This window comes from Prionailurus bengalensis, chromosome B1 (genome assembly GCF_016509475.1).
Source record: "Prionailurus bengalensis isolate Pbe53 chromosome B1, Fcat_Pben_1.1_paternal_pri, whole genome shotgun sequence".
NCBI classification, from domain to species: Eukaryota; Metazoa; Chordata; class Mammalia; order Carnivora; family Felidae; genus Prionailurus; species Prionailurus bengalensis.
In genome coordinates, this window is record NC_057344.1 from 76,259,801 (window position 1) to 76,275,837 (window position 16,037).

The window sequence follows — 16,037 nt, forward strand, 5'->3', positions numbered from 1 at the left end:
TAAAACATGTTCAAAAGGTAGGATTACTTTAAGGGGAAAAGAAAGGGAGGCAGCAACACAAGCAGACCCCACACACCCAAACTCAAGTTGCAAGTGGGTTCTTCTGTAGCAACTCCAGTGTCTGCTTTTCAAATAGGACATGCAAGGTCTTAAACAGTAACACATTGGAGAAGTACCAGGAGGAAATCCAGAGAAGGTGAAACTTAATCAAGCTGATAAGAAATTTGCATTAACCACTAAGCATTTAATACAACTCAGGTAAATAGTGTTTCCTGAAGCAAATCAAGGGCAACAACAGTCCCGCTGTCAGATTTTTCACACACATTTAAATGACTACATCTTGCTTAAAATAAGCAAAATGTCAACATTTTGAATATATACACAAATAGGAGAGATTTTAAATACTCAACTTAAAAAACTGACTTCATGTTACAGAATAGACAATAATCAAGAATACATTAGACAGGTTGCATCTTCCCAAAAAGATCAAAATAAGAGCATATGCCAACTATAAAGTACCCCCATGTCTTAAGAAATAGTTTTATTAAAAAAGTTTTTTCATATAAGAACACCTGGGTGGCTCAGTCAGTTAAGTGTCCAACTCTTGATTTCCACTCAGGTCATGATCTCAGGGTCCATGAGGTCAAGCCCCATGGCAGGTTCTGCACTGTCAGTGCTTGGGATCCTCTCTCTTCCTCACTCTCTGCCCCTCCCCTGCTTGCTCGCTCTCTCTCTCTTTCTCAAAAATACATAAGTAAACTTGAAGAAAAAAGAAAATGTTTCATATAAAAAAATGTTAAGAAACATTTCCCCTAATAAAACAAAGATGGACAGACGTCATCTTCATGTTGAAGATGCACCAAATATTCACGCTAACAGAGCTACTTAAGACACTGTTAAAATACACTTACACATCAATACATGCATGTATACTTATGTGTGTACACACATTTATATACGTTTTCTATACTCGTTTTGATATATTACAAAGAAAATACTAAAATGAATGAATCCCAAGTACAAGTTCCATGAACACAAACCAAACAGAAGACACTCATTTTGAGGCATGAAATCTAATCCTCTAATCTAATAGCTATGAACAAAGCTTGAACTCAGTGAAACTATTAATCGACTCTCTCAGATAGTCAATAAACACTTTGCCACAGGAATCCCTGAGATGTGCTTGCTTCAATGACCCTGAGTCATGAAATTTATCAAAGTAACATTTATCACATTTATCAAAGTATCATTTTTCACATTTTTCACACACAGAAAAGTGAAATCCATTCCTGGCACTTTCTATAAACCTAAAGGTCTTAAAATTAACCCATTACCAGTATTTCATCAGAAGTAAACTTTAACAATATAAGAAGAGCTAAGATACACTCATTCTGTGTTCTGCACCACCTAGTGGATTCGCTGAACTCCTTAAAGGCATGTCCTAGAATAATGTTCTTCGGAAAATGTTTGGGGAAAAAAAAAAACTATGCTCCATTAAAACTAATTAGCAGCTCGTCCAACAACTGCAGAGTATTTTTATAGCTGTTATCAATTACTATCTTCTCTTGGGGAAAACATTAAAACCAAAAGGAACTTGCAATGTGAGCAAATGAGGCAAGACCCACCTAAAAGCTCAGAGCCTTTGCTACTATGACCTCCTATTTCAGTGTCTGATCACATATGAATCATTTCTATCCTCAGTCTTACACATTAAGAAAAAAGGTGTTAACATAATTTTACATGGAGGGACACTATTACAGGAAGTATAAATTAGAGAAATTTAATATTTTCATGTCTTTGACTTTCACAAAACTTCGCTATAGAAAACATTCACACAAGTGTACTTTAGGGGATATTCTCTAAAATGCTGTTCTTAATATAGAAAAATGGGAAACCACCCAAATTTCCAACAATAGGAAACAGTTTAAATAACCTGTGATGTGCTATTATACAGCCGAAATGCTCTGTATGTAGGGGCATGGAAATACTTTTAAGTTATATATATTAAGCTAAAATAAAAACCAAGTTGAAAGTTGTTTAGTATTACCCATGTACTCAGTAACAACCACAATAATATTTTAATATGGAGATAAGTTTGGAGGAAAAACATGTACCTATTTATAGCAGTTTCTCCAGAACATTAGATTACAGTGCACTTCAAATTCAAACATTACATATTTCCATAATATTTGATTGTTGAATAATATGTATTATGTGTATAATCAGAAAGAATAAAGTTTTATTTTAAGTTAGTGATATACTTCAAAGGGAAGTAGGAGAAAAACTTAGGATAAAGAGAAAACATAGATGTTAAAAACTTTTCTAGGGGCGCCTGGGTGGCTCAGTCAGTTGAGCGACCAACTCTTGATTTCAGCTCAGGTCATGACCCCAGGATTGTGAGATGGAGCCCCACATCAGGTTCCGCAGTAAACATGGAGCCTGCTTGAGATTCTCTCTCTCCCTTTTGCCCCTCTCCTCCATTTGTGCGTGCCCTCTCTAAAAAACAAACAATGCCAAAAAAACAAAAAACAAAACAAAACAAAACCACTTTTCTATAATTGCTCTAAAATAACATCTGTCTCGGGGCGCCTGGGTGGCTCAGTCGGTTAAGCGGCCGACTTCGGCTCAGGTCACGATCTCACAGTTCGTGAGTTCGAGCCCCGCGTCGGGCTCTGGGCTGACGGCTCAGAGCCTGGAGCCTGTTTCTGATTCTGTGTCTCCCTCTCTCTCTGCCCCTCCCCCGTTCATGCTCTGTCTCTCTCTGTCTCAAAAATAAATAAACATTAAAAAAAAAAAAATTTTTTTTAAAATAAAAAAAAAAAAACAAACAATGCCAAAAAAACAAAAAACAAAACAAAACAAAACCACTTTTCTATAATTGCTCTAAAATAACATCTGTCTCGGGGCGCCTGGGTGGCGCAGTCGGTTAAGCGTCCGACTTCAGCCAGGTCACGATCTCACAGTCTGTGAGTTTGAGCCCTGCGTCAGGCTCTGGGCTGATGGCTCAGAGCCTGGAGCCTGTTTCCGATTCTGTGTCTCCCTCTCTCTCTGCCCCTCCCCCGTTCATGCTCTGTCCCAAAAATAAATAAATGTTGAAAAAAAAAATTTTTTTTAAATAAAATAAAATAACATCTGTCTCTACCTCCCTTTTAGAAAAGTCATATCCTTCTCAGAACTTCAAATTTAAGCCACACACACAGATACTGGAAACACCTCCTGAGCTAGCATCTCCTGTTAGTCACAGCTTCTCAGGATAGAAGTTGAGCCCAAATTCCAGTATTTATCAAATTCAACTGAGCAATGCTGTCACTTCCTAAACAGTTGCAGACAAACTGCATTCAGTGTCTCTAATTCTAACTACAAGTTAATACAGAATTCACAAGAAAAGGTACAGAGTCTGCAGACTCTAAAGATATTTGAAGCTTTTTCATAATGGAAATATGAGGGGTTAAGAGATAACTACTCTTGAATCCACAGTTCCATAACCTGTTTAAACACTGCAAAAAAAACTAGATCAAAGTGGAAAAGAGAATTGCCTAGAAAGGTAATTGTGGAGAAACAAACATGGGGAAATGTTCCACTGCCTGGGGAGGGTATGAACTTGTGCTAGGAGAGGTTTGTCTCTACAGTCATGGGACCCTGACAAACATTTAAACTCCCATACCTCAATCTGCTCACCTGCAAAATGAAAAAACTGGCCATAAAGAGTCGCTATAGTCCTTTCAGTTCTAAAATTCTGAAAACAGACCGCTATGCTATTTTCGCCAAAGGATTTTTTTTTAATAATATACCTGTACACATCATAGCATATATGATACAAAGTTGTAAAGTAACATAGCCAAAAACAGCAGACTCCTGTGTGTCTCTTCTCCACCCCTGAATTCCATTCCCCAGAAGAAGCTCCTTCAACTCTGCAAGATATTTCTTCTGGTAATTAATTCCACATTTGTAAATCACACATTTAAATTAGAATTTCCCAGGTTTTTTTTTTTTTTCAGTTTTAGACATTATAAAAAGTTCTTTTCTCAATCTACTGGGGCATTTATTCACCCACCCCACTTCCCCAGGTATGGCCACACTGTTGAGATGCAAACGATATAAAAATTACATACACATATATATGTGTACATATTTACATATCATCCTGTCCCCAGTGAGGTCACATTTTGGTTAATAAATAAGCTTTCATTTCACAACCAAACACTTCACAAAATGTAGCAGGCAAAAAATTAAAAGTTTGGCCTCTGTATTAAAAATCCTGGATTCGGGTTTGAGTCCACGATGTATAGCAGCAGAGTGTGAAAATGTGCTAAGGAAACCTAACTCAAAACTGGAGTTGGGAACCCACGAAGAGAGGTCTCTGAGACGCATACCACTTGTGGTCACAGCTTGCGTAGTCCAGGAAAAAAGAAGAAAGGTTTCCTCTCAGCCCAGCAACAGCAAGCTGCCCTTGCCTACAGCCAATGAGAAGCCACCACCACTTAGAACTCTCATTTTCCTCCAATAAACTTTTGTTCAAAACAAATCCCTCTAAACTTCCTCCTTACCTCTATAAAGAAACACTCTCCTTTGTTTGCCTATGGTACCCCATATTTTGTTTGTCCCAACTGTAATTTTTCCACTTTCCCAAATAAGCTCAATTTTTGCTGGCTGAACAGAGTACCTTTTTTCTTTTAAAAGGTTGACATTTCTATGGTCAACAAAGCTTCAACAAAGCAAGAAAGGATATCCAATGGAAAAAAGACAGTCTCTTCAACAAACGGTGCTGGGAAAACTGGATAGAAACATGCAGAAGAATAAAACTGGACCACTTTCTTACACCATATACAAAAATATATTCAAAATGGATGAAAGACCTAAAATGAGACAGGAAACCATCCAAATCCTAGAAGAGAACACAGGCAGCAACCTCTTTGACCTTGGCCAGAGCAACTTCTTACCCGACATGTTGCCAGAGGCAAGGGACACAAAAGTAAACATGAACTACTGCAACTTTATCAAGATAAAAAGGTTCTGCACAATGAAGGAATAATCAGCAAAACTAAAAGGCCGCCTACAGAATGGGAGAAGATATTTGCAAATGACATATCTGATAAAGAGTTAGTATCCAAAAGCTATAAAGAACTTAGCAAACTCAACACCCAAAAAACAAACAACCCAGTTAAAAAATGGGCAGAAGACAAGAATAGACACTTTTCTGAAGAAGACATCCAGATGGCTAACAGACACATGAAAAGATGCTCGACATTACTCAGTATTAGGGAAATACAAATCAAAACCACGATGAGATACCACCTCATACCTGTCAGAATGGCTAAAATTAACAACACAAGCAACAACAGGTGTTGGCAAGCCCAAAATCAAACATGAATTGCGAGGTTTTTTGGACTGGCAGGTTATTGTAGCAACTGGATCCCAAACTTTCCCCTTATGGCCCAAGATTTATACACTTTGTTAAAAACTACTAAATCTGATTCTAACATCCGAAAGATTCAGATAACATGACTTTTCAAATCTTAAAGTTAAAAAAACAAAAGAACAAAAAACACCTGTCCTTGGACACGCCAATTGTCAACTCCCTTTCTGTACATGAAAAAGAAGGGAATGCCCCTGAAGCACTCACCCGAAAGCATGGAGATTGCCATTGATCCATTGGATATTACAGCCAACAACTAGATCCTGTAGCCTGTGGATACCCCATGCCTCACACTTATGTCTTCTATTGCCCTCTTACAAAGACCACTAAGGAAATAGTCATAGGATCTCCTTTAACCACCTTTGTGCCACATGCAGTTTGAAGTTCTTAACTCTCATCATAGCATCTTTCAGTAGGCTGTCTCACTTAATAAGTCACTGTAATAATTCATCACTGTAATAAATCACTGTAAAAACCTTAGCCCTGCTACTATTTTTCCCCTCCTACTCTGATGAAACCCCCCATAACTGCTCAATAACAACAGATCACCCTCTGACTCCCTGTGATGACTTATAGAAAACTCTGAGTAACACTGACTACTCATGGTTCACTGATGGTTCTTATGTGCAAAATGAAGATGGTAAATATCACGCTGAGTATGCAATATCAACTCCTTTTGAAGGAACTAAAGCAGCACCTTTAACTTTGGCTACTTTGGCCCAACAAACCAAACCATACACACTGGGGCCTCTATCCTAATCAATGGCAAAACTGCCAACGTTTACACAGATAGTAGATATACCTTTGGAGTGGCTCATGACTTTGAAATGTTATGGCAACAATGTGGCTTCCTTCAGAGACAAAATTAATTTTTTTTTCAACGTTTATTTATTTTTGGGACAGAGAAAGACAGAGCATGAACGGGGGAGGGGCAGAGAGAGAGGGAGACACAGAATCGGAAACAGGCTCCAGGCTCTGAGTCATCAGCCCAGAGCCCGACGCGGGGCTCGAACTCACGGACCGCGAGATTGTGACCTGGCTGAAGTCGGACGCTTAACCGACTGCGCCACCCAGGCGCCCCCAGAGACAAAATTAAAAGCAGACTTTTTTTCCAGAAATTATTGGATGCTATACTATTATCTGCTGCTTTGGCTATTACTAAGATTCCAGAGCATTCTAAGCTTGACTTTTGGAAAGCTAAAGGAAATCACCTTGCTGACATTTCTGCAAAATAGACTGCCCTTCAAAGTTCCAAAGTCAAACTTCTGTCATGGTCCAAAGGAACTCATCTTCAGATGATAATGTGGAGAAACTGACTAGAGACACCCAATGATCAGCACTAGAAAGGAAAAAACAGTATTGGCAATCGGATGGTTGCTGGTATAAGAAGAGAAACCTCTGGTTTGGGTCAAATAAAAAAACAGCCCTACCAGAAATTCTAAAACTCCCACTACTGACAACTGTACATGCATTAAACTATCAGCTGATACATAAAATGAGATGTTTAGGTACCAATACTGGTAGGGAAATATTAACAAGGCTTCAGAAAGTGCCTACTTTACCCGTCCCACCTGCCCAAAATAAAATCCAGGGCAACCCGTCTGCACAGTTCCTGGGCACTTTAAATTGCCTAATGGACCATTCAAGGTTTGGCAAATGGATTTATTCAGCTACTTCCATCTTACAGATATAAATATGTTTTGGTAATAATTTGCATGTTTTTCCACTGGGTCAAGCCTTTCCAGGTAGACAAGCTACTGCCTCTTCAGAAGCTAAAATCCTATTGGAAAAGCATGTATACACAGGGAATCCCTCTTGAGCTTCACAGCTACCAGGGAACCCATTTTTACTCGTCAAATATCATGGCAAGTCTGTGCTGTTTGGCCAGTTCTACAGCATTTTCACTGTAGTTATCATCCTCACTCCTCAGGACTAGTCAAGTGAACCAAAGGCATCATCAAAACCCAACTGGCAAAATTTGTGGAAACTCTCCAAATGCCTTGGTGGTTGGTTGGTTCTTCTAAATCTCAGATCCATCCCCTTTGGAGCTCATAAACTCTCATGCTTTGAGTTATTTACTGGGTTCCCTGTAAATCTAGCTTCCACGTCTTTTTACCTGCACCTAATAAAAGGAGATACAGTTCAATATTGCGAATGTCTAATTACATCTCTTGAAAATAATCATGCTCAAGTAGAGCAATCTTTTCACAGTATGTTCCCAGGAGATGAAGACCCAAACATCACACCCTGCAACCTTGGCATTTTGTTTATTGGAAAAGATATCTCCAATAAGACTCTCTTCAACCACACTAGAAAAAGGCGTTTATCAAGTGTTACTGACTAATCCCTGTGCAGCCAAAATCCAAGGAGTAGACTCCTAGATCCATGTGTTCCATGTAAAGAAAACTCTAAAACCTGACTGGACTTATACACCAACTGGTGGCCTCAAATTAAAGATTTCCAGGAACTGAAGAAGACAACAGCTGGAGCAGACAGCTTTCCCCAAGATGATAGCATCAGGCCAATACTCTTTCTGCTTTTTCTTATCCGTTTTCTCCTTCTCTATCCTGGAGGGACAACACCCTCCTTCACGTTTCCCAATCCCTCACAAAAGGGGGAAACCTTCCTGATAGTTCAGAGTCTGTTGAACAAACCCTGTCATCAAAACCCCAATCTGTCCAGGACAGCCATGACCTTGTAGTCTTCCTCACAGCAACCTTCTCCTTCATCTCCACTACAACCACTAACTATACCTGCACCTCTATGGATATTTGTCACTAAGTCAAATTTCTACAACCACGTTTTCCTGTACCTTGGTTTGATCTCTCCCCTGCCATAACTCTCAATGCAACTAATCATACCAGTTCCACCCATGCAGTTTCCCATTCCCACTACTACCTTAGGTCTGCTTGCCCTAGCCAAACAACCTCCTCTCTATATGGCCTTTGAGAGCAAAGTCCACAGAACAATATGGTTTCTCCCTACTTGTTCCTCAAACACCACTGACCCTTAGCTTGAAAGGACCAACTGAAAAATCCCAATTAAGAGCCCTATTAATAATCAAACCCTAGCAGGAATCTTATATGCACCACCTGGTTTTATCTTTGTGGTGACCCGGTCTCTCAGTGGGCCTATAAATGTTTAGACAGCTGGCAGGTTGGAGGCCAATGCTTGCTAGAATAACTGTCTCTGTGAACATCCACAATAAATCTGAAGCCTTCCTGTGGTCTTCCTCCCTAAACCTTCAACTCTGCATTCACCAGGAACTCCCCAGAGGTATACAGGACTCTGGATGCCTCTATTGTAGGTATTCACACCAATGAACAAATTATTAGAAATCTCTCTCTGGAGTTGGGAAAACTTGCCAATTCCTCTGTTAAGACAACAGCAGTCCAACCACAATTATTTGACTCATTGGTTAAAGTAGTTTTGGACCATCACATCGTCCTTGATTACCCACTTGCTAAATACAGAGGTATTTGTGTGATAGCAAGCAACTAACACACATGAATAAATTCTTCCAAAGAACCAGAAACCCAAATACATAAAATTAGGGAACAAGTACATTGCTACAACAAATTCCACCTGATGATCCGTGATCCTTTGATCTCTTTGGCTAGTTACCTTCAGGTTTAGGCTCCTAGTTTAGGACTATTACACAAACTGGAGTCATTATTCTGCTCATCTTATTTTATATAATCATTTTCAAACTTTGTACCTGGTGCCTGTCAAACCTTTGGGTAGAAATAACATACCCAATAAGGTGATGCTGGCTCAATGCATCAAGATGATCTCCAATGCTTACAACCTAAGATATAGACTTTAGATGGGAAATGCCTGAGAGTTCTCTCTTCTACTCACCCTTGTTACTCAAAGGTGGCCTCAACAGTTTCCAATCTGGGCACTTTTCCTTGACATGGGACAGGACCCTAGGAAAGGTTCTTCCTCACATCAAGAAATAAAAATGTTTCTAATAAGAACAGATGGCCCAACTCTTGATCAGTGATGCTCTTAAAGAAATATTTTGACCACAATGGGGAAATATAAAAATGTGTTAAGGAAACCAGACTCAAAATTGGAGTTGGGAAGCCAAAAAGGGAGGGCTCTGACACACGTACCACTCGTAGTCACAGCTTGCACAATCCAGAAGAAAAATTTCCTCTCAGCCCAGCAACAGCAAGCTGCCCTCACCTGCAGCCAATGAGAAGCCACTACCGCTTGGAAATCTCATTTTTCTTCCAAAGAACTCTTGTTCAAAAGCCCTCCCAACTTGCTCCTTTTCTCTATAAAAGGATACTCTCCTCCTTTATTCTCCCAACCTGCCTATAGTTCACCATCAATTGCCTGTCCTGAATTGCAGTTCCTCTGTTACCCTGAATAAATTTGGCTGAACTGCTTACCTTTTCCTTTTAAAAGGCTGATAGAAGTATATACCTAGAAGTTCCTTATTTTCTCTGAATCTTAACTGTTTCCCTCCTATATAATCTAAATATAATAGCACCCACTACAAAATGGTTAAATCACAAAGCACAAATATGGTACATGTCAAAGTACTTTGCTAATTATAAAGCTAATCATAAAACATACAGAAATGTTACTTTCTGCTCTTGCCTTTACTAAGAGACCAGATCCCTATAAATGAAATCCCTGACATTATTGGTCACTCTTGAGCACTGTTCCTCTACTTAGGCTAAGAGTTAGAAGTCACTGAAAATAAGAGTGAAATAGATATCAATTGTGTTCCAAGGCCAGAATCTGAGTGTCCAGTTCTTCAAAGGGCTCACGTGTACACAGAATATAAAATAAATACCTAAGCATGGATTTGAGAAGGCAATTTAGTTTTCTATTCACCTGGAGAGGAAGCTTCCTTACCAAAATTTTATTTTAAGTAATATGAGAACAAAATTTCAAAAGTCACCCCTCAGGCAACTCTTGTTTCTAATATGTACCTCTCTATTTTGAAATAATTTGTTTGTACATTTGCTTTTTGACTTGTAGACATTATCTATTGGCTTCCTATTATGATAGAATGAACTTCGTAGAGAAAGTGTTCTGAGCCAAACTTGAGACATTATGATGCAGAACTGTCCAGTGATGCATTACTCCGAACCACCCTTTCATTTCTAGTCTTCAAAGGCCTACATTAAAAGCAATACAACCTAGAGTGTCTCTGTTTAGAGACAATAAGGAAGCTAGCTGGGCCTAAAGTATTAGACCACTCTAAACCTCTCTCTGAATCTAGTTCAGGGATGCTCGTTTCTTTTGCCCTTTTCACCCACCCCACACGGTTTAGTCCTGTTCCTAAAGCTATAGGACAAATGAAAAAGGAGACCCCAAACAGTTTCAGGACAGGCGTGGGCATAATTCTTATGAGTTCTATGGAAAGGGATTAACTGGAGCTAAAAGAAACCAGCTTTTAATTATCTGAAAAGTTATCTAAAGCCGACAAGATGCAGCATTAAAATTTATGGACTGAATCTCCTGCATTACATCTGTCCAACGGAGACCACTAATGTTCTCCAAATGTAGACTTCGGCTGGGGTACGCTAGGTTTGAGGCAGGGACAACATCGGGTCCAGTGCCAGGTTTACAAGTAAACTTGAGGTCAGGCAGGTGACCCTGTCAAACAGGCATGGTACATTAAGGAAAGGAAATCTTTTCTCTCATTAATCAACAGGATAAAGGTGATTAAGCAGGAATTATTTTTCAATGACCTACATAATTTCATCAGGCTGCTATGGCTATTAGCAGAGAGCAGATGACTTCCTAACAAGATGAATTTGATAGCACAGCCCTTCCCGAGAAGGCTGGGTGTGGGCCCAATCGGTTGACACTGCCTACTACTACTCCTCAGCTTGGGGATCCTTCCTCCAATGGGGATATCTCCCCGTCACTGGATGGCTGAGGCTGCAGCACTTGCTGAATGGTGGAAGCCGGGTCTGTTAAGAAGGGATGGATCCAGGTAGGTGAGACAGAGGTCACGTGATTCCCAAAGTTCCAAACAAACAAGACTATAGCTGCTACCAACACCTCACCCTGGCCAGGCTTGAAATAGAACAGCAGCTAGTTCATTCCCTAGCAGAAACGGGGTTAACAAGGAAGCATTGTTGGAGTAGGGGCGGGAGACAGACGGACAGGCATGCAGGCACGACATCAATAACAACCACCATGATTTGAACGCAGTTTCATTAGAGACCTTACGAAACTGAGCAAGAGCCACCCAACAAGTCCGCCCTTACACCGGGAGAGTGCTACAAACCTCAGAGGGACACCACCTCGGTCTCCCGTGAAAGCGAGGTGGCTTGGGGAGAAAAACTGAGCCCCAGATCTCTTCGCCTCTCCTTCCTCCCGTAGGACCCCCGCTCTCTGGCCCCAGGGACCAGGGAAAGAGGTGGAGAGACCTGATGACATCTTTCTCCGTCAAAATAAGCCGGCTCTCTCTCTCCCGGGGTCAGTCACCAAGTAACGCCGGGTCCCGCGGCTCTCGCAGCCACCTCGTCCCCGCAGTGCTGCGGCCCGATGCAGCGATCTAGTTTGGGGTATTCCAGTGCAACCCCCATCCCAATACCTGCTCCTCCAGCCCAGTCGGCGGAATGCAGAGAAAGGACGCGTCTGCTCTCCCCACTCCCTTAACCCCCTAAAATAAAAGAAGTCCTCAAGCGGCAAAGCTCCAAGCAGGGTGCCACGTACCTGCCCGCGGACTCGGCTCCTCCTTCCACACAGTGCGGGACGCTCCAGACAAGTGTCCCCAAACTGTCGGGAAAGTTTGTGCCGCCGTCCAGGGTACACCGGACCCCGAGCCGCCACCCGCGCCGGACTCCAGGAGGGGCGGAGAGCCAGCTCCTCCCCGCCCGGCTCCAACTCAACAGCCCGGCCCTAGGAAGAAAGTAGGAGAAGGGAGAAGCTTTGAGCGCAACTTTCCGACCATGCGTCAGCGGGCGGCTGAGCCGCGCGGATCCGGGGCTCTGCACCACTCCCCCCTCCCAACTCTGTGCTCCTGGGAGCGCGGGGGGGGGGGGGGGGGGCGGGGCGAGCCGGGGCAAGGCGGGGCCCAACCTGCCCGGCAGTCCTGGGGAGCACGGAGCCCGGCCCCGCCCCAGCCGCCGCCAGCCCCGCCCCCACCCCTGCCCTTGGGACGCGCGGCCGCCAGGTGCGCCAGGGCTGGGGCTCCGCGGCGCGGCAGCCTTGCGCGGGTTTCCAGGGTGAAGGGGGAGGAGCCTCGGAAGGAAACTTTCACCGAAACTTAACCCGGGAGACGTGGAGTACACCCCACCCCGCCTTTAGGGGCTCGTCTTTTGTCGGCACTGCATCCCTTCACACACAACCGCTCTCACACCTCCCCACCAACGAAAAAATAAATCAATATTTATGAACCGGCCACAAGGCTGGTTTCTTGGGTCCTGCGGGGTGGAGGAAGTCAGACAACTCCGCATGTCAGGGACGTTTTAGATTTCTTGCTCCCCAAAGGTTTGACGGCAGCCAGCGGTGCCCTCTCCCCACTCCAATCTCTTTCACTGAAGCCTTTCTTTCTGTCCCTGAGGTTTGAACTTTAAAATACTAACAAGGTCCCAAGAGAGCTGAGTCGATGACGGAAGCGTTCTCCTGTTATTTTACTGGCATATTCTACTGAAGTGAGCAGGGGGAGTTTTACTCTTGGCGGACTTAAGGAGTCAGGGTTTTGGGGGAACGGAGGGCAGTGAGCAGGTGTTGCTTTTTGTTTTTAAGGTGAGTCAGCATTGTTGCAATTGTTTGCGAGTATATGTGTGCGTGGCACATGTTCCCTAGCAATCCTCCCCCAACCCCCAGATGAGGGCTTTTTAATGTGGACAGTTCTACAGCAAAAAGGAACCATCCCCAACTCAGGACTCCCCAGAAAATGGCACAGCAGGTTCAGAATCCATTACCCCAGCACCCGGGGCGAGGAGTTGGTGGTGGTCTTTGGCCCTGCGCGGGTCTCCTTTCCAGAGCCCAGACCGCCACGGTGTAGGGCCTAGCCTCTCCTTTGCCCTTAGACACTTGGGGCTGTGCCCATTGCCAAAGTAGGCGGCGCTGACTTCCCTCCCCCCATTCCTGCATCTCCCACGCCCCCTGGGTGCTTGGGCAGCAGAGACAATGCTCTGCTTTCTGGACTTTAAAGCCAGGAGGAGGAATCGAATTTTTAGGTAGAGGCCTTCTTGGCATTTTCAGAGCCCTGTGGTTGGCATGGCTGAAACTTGAGGTAAGCCAAAACCTGAGCAGGTCAGGCCACACCACAACTTACAAAGGTGGATGTGGAGGATTTTCCACCTCAGCAGCATCCTGCTGGCACCTCACCAAATTCTCCTTTGGAGAGTATCCTCCTCCCTCCATTCTCAGTGAATGGCATCCGGGGAAAACCAAAATCAGGTATATCTAGTTTCAAGTTCTCTCTTGCAACCATGGTAATGGGATGATAGGAACTTCCCACTTCCTTATAAGGCTGTCTATGACCACTGCTGTGGCTCATGGAAAGCAGCACCAACACAGGTTGCACTTGCTGGGAGTCCTTTCAGGATTCACTAGCCTTTCACCTGTAACAAGTGTAGACAAGGGTCTCACGTAAAATCTGGGGAAGGACAAGGGAGAAAAAAGGGGAAAGTTCTACCCAGCAGGTCACCTTGGCCTGCTCTAATAATTGGAATGTGGGGAAATCATTAGTGCTTTTTGCATGCTACGCATTCTTCTAGGTGTTGGAGACAAAGGGGATAACAAAAAAACTTAAAAATTCTAGCCCTAATGGAGCTTACCTTCCAGATGGGAGAGAGGCATATGGACTGCCATATGATTAGAAATGCTACGGAGAAAAATTAAGCAGGGAGGGGACATGAGGAGGAACAGGTTTTTTTTTCTTTTCAAAATTTTGTTTAAATTCTAGTTAACATGTAGGGTAATACCGGTTGCAGGAGTAGAATTTAATGATTCATCACTTACATATAACACCCAGTGCTCAACACAAGTGCCTTCCTTAATATCTATCACCCATTCAGCCCATCCCCCCCTGCCCACTTCCCCTCAGCACCCTCGGTTTATTCTCTATAGTTAAGAGTCTCTTATGGTTCTCCTCCCTCTTTTTTTCCCCCTACGCCTATATTCATCTGTCTTGTTTCATATGGTATTTGTCTTTCTCGAACTAATTTATTTCAATTAGCATAATACACTTTAGCTCCAACCACATTGTTGCAAATGGCAAGGTTTCATTCTTTTTTGATGGCTGAGTAATATTCGTGTGTGTGTGTGTGTGTGTGTGTGTGTGTGTGTACATGTATACACATCTTTATCCATTCATCAGTTAGACATTTGGGCTTTTTCCATAATTTGGCTATTGTTGATAATGCTATGAACATCAGGATGTATGTGCCCCCTTCGAATCTGTATTTTTATATCCTTTGGGTAATGCTTGGTAGTGATTGCTGGATCATAGGGTCTATTTTTAACTCTTTGAGGGACCTCCATACTGTTTGCCAGTGTGGCTGCACCAGTTTGCATTCCCACCAACAGTGCAAGACGGTTCCTCTTCTCATCCTCGCCAAAACCTGTTTCTTGTGCTATTAATTTTAGCCATTCTGACAGGTGTGAGGTGGTATCTCATCATGGTTTTGATTTGTATTTCCCTTATTATGAGTGATGGTGAGCATCTTTTCACGTGTCTGTTGGCCATGGTGCTCTTTTAAATAAGAACATCTAGCAACACCTCTGTAGGAAGTAATATTTGAGCAAAGGCCTAAAGGAGCAAAATATCTGGACAGACAACTTTCAAGGCAGAAAGCACAGCAAGTACAAAAGCCCTGAGGCAGAATTATGCCTGAGGGCACTAGGAACAGCCAAGAGGCCAGAATGGCAGATCGAAGAAGGTAAAGACAGGGAAGAGGTTGGGGTGAGACAGTTCAGGTGAGGCTTTTACTCTGAGTTGGGAGCCATCGGAGAGCTTAGGGTGGAAAAGTGACATCTTCTGTCACATTTTAATAGGATAACTTTGCTAGATTGAGTATAGACAGTAGTGGGTAGCAGAAACCAATTAAAAGGCTACTGAAATAATCTAAGAGCAAGAGGATAGTGACTTGGACCAGGGAGATACAGGTGGAGGTGATGAACTGACAGGAATCCCTCACAGATTGAGCGTGAAGTATGACGGAAAGAAAGCAAAGAAGACTGAGGTGTTTGTCCTGAGCAGCTGAAAGGATGTGACTGCCAGGGCAAAGAAGACGACTTCAAAAGGAGCAGGTTGGGATAAAAATCAAGAAGGCCAAAGGGATGACAGGAAAAAAAGGACACATAATTTGAACAATCTTCAATTTCCTCAGTTTATAAAATGAAAAAAATACCTACTTCATTAGGGTTGTTTTAAGGATAACATGAATTAATCCAGTGAAGTGGTTAGCACAGTACCTAATAGACGGCAAGCAGTTAAGTTTCCTGTGTACAATATGAATTTCATACATATCCACTCTGCCCTCTGGGGATGAAACAGAGTCATTGTTTCAGAGGAAATAAGTCTTACTAAAAGGAGAGGGAAAAGAAGACAAAGAAAGAACATGAAATAAAAATACAAAAACAATGGAATATTACTCAGCCATAAAAAAGAATGAAATCTTGCCCTTTGTGA

The 16,037-nt window shown here is 42.6% G+C and overlaps 1 protein-coding gene across 1 annotated transcript in view; it reads right to left on the reverse strand.

The window, feature by feature from the left end:
• The window catches only part of FHIP1A (FHF complex subunit HOOK interacting protein 1A), a 243,846-nt gene extending 231,429 nt beyond the window's left edge, over positions 1–12,417 (reverse strand). Inside the window, exon 1 of the mRNA XM_043567500.1 lies at positions 12,107–12,417. The gene's annotated coding sequence lies outside the window, so the exon portion shown is untranslated. The remainder of the gene's footprint in view (positions 1–12,106) is intronic.
• Between the last annotated feature and the right edge of the window lie 3,620 nt (positions 12,418–16,037).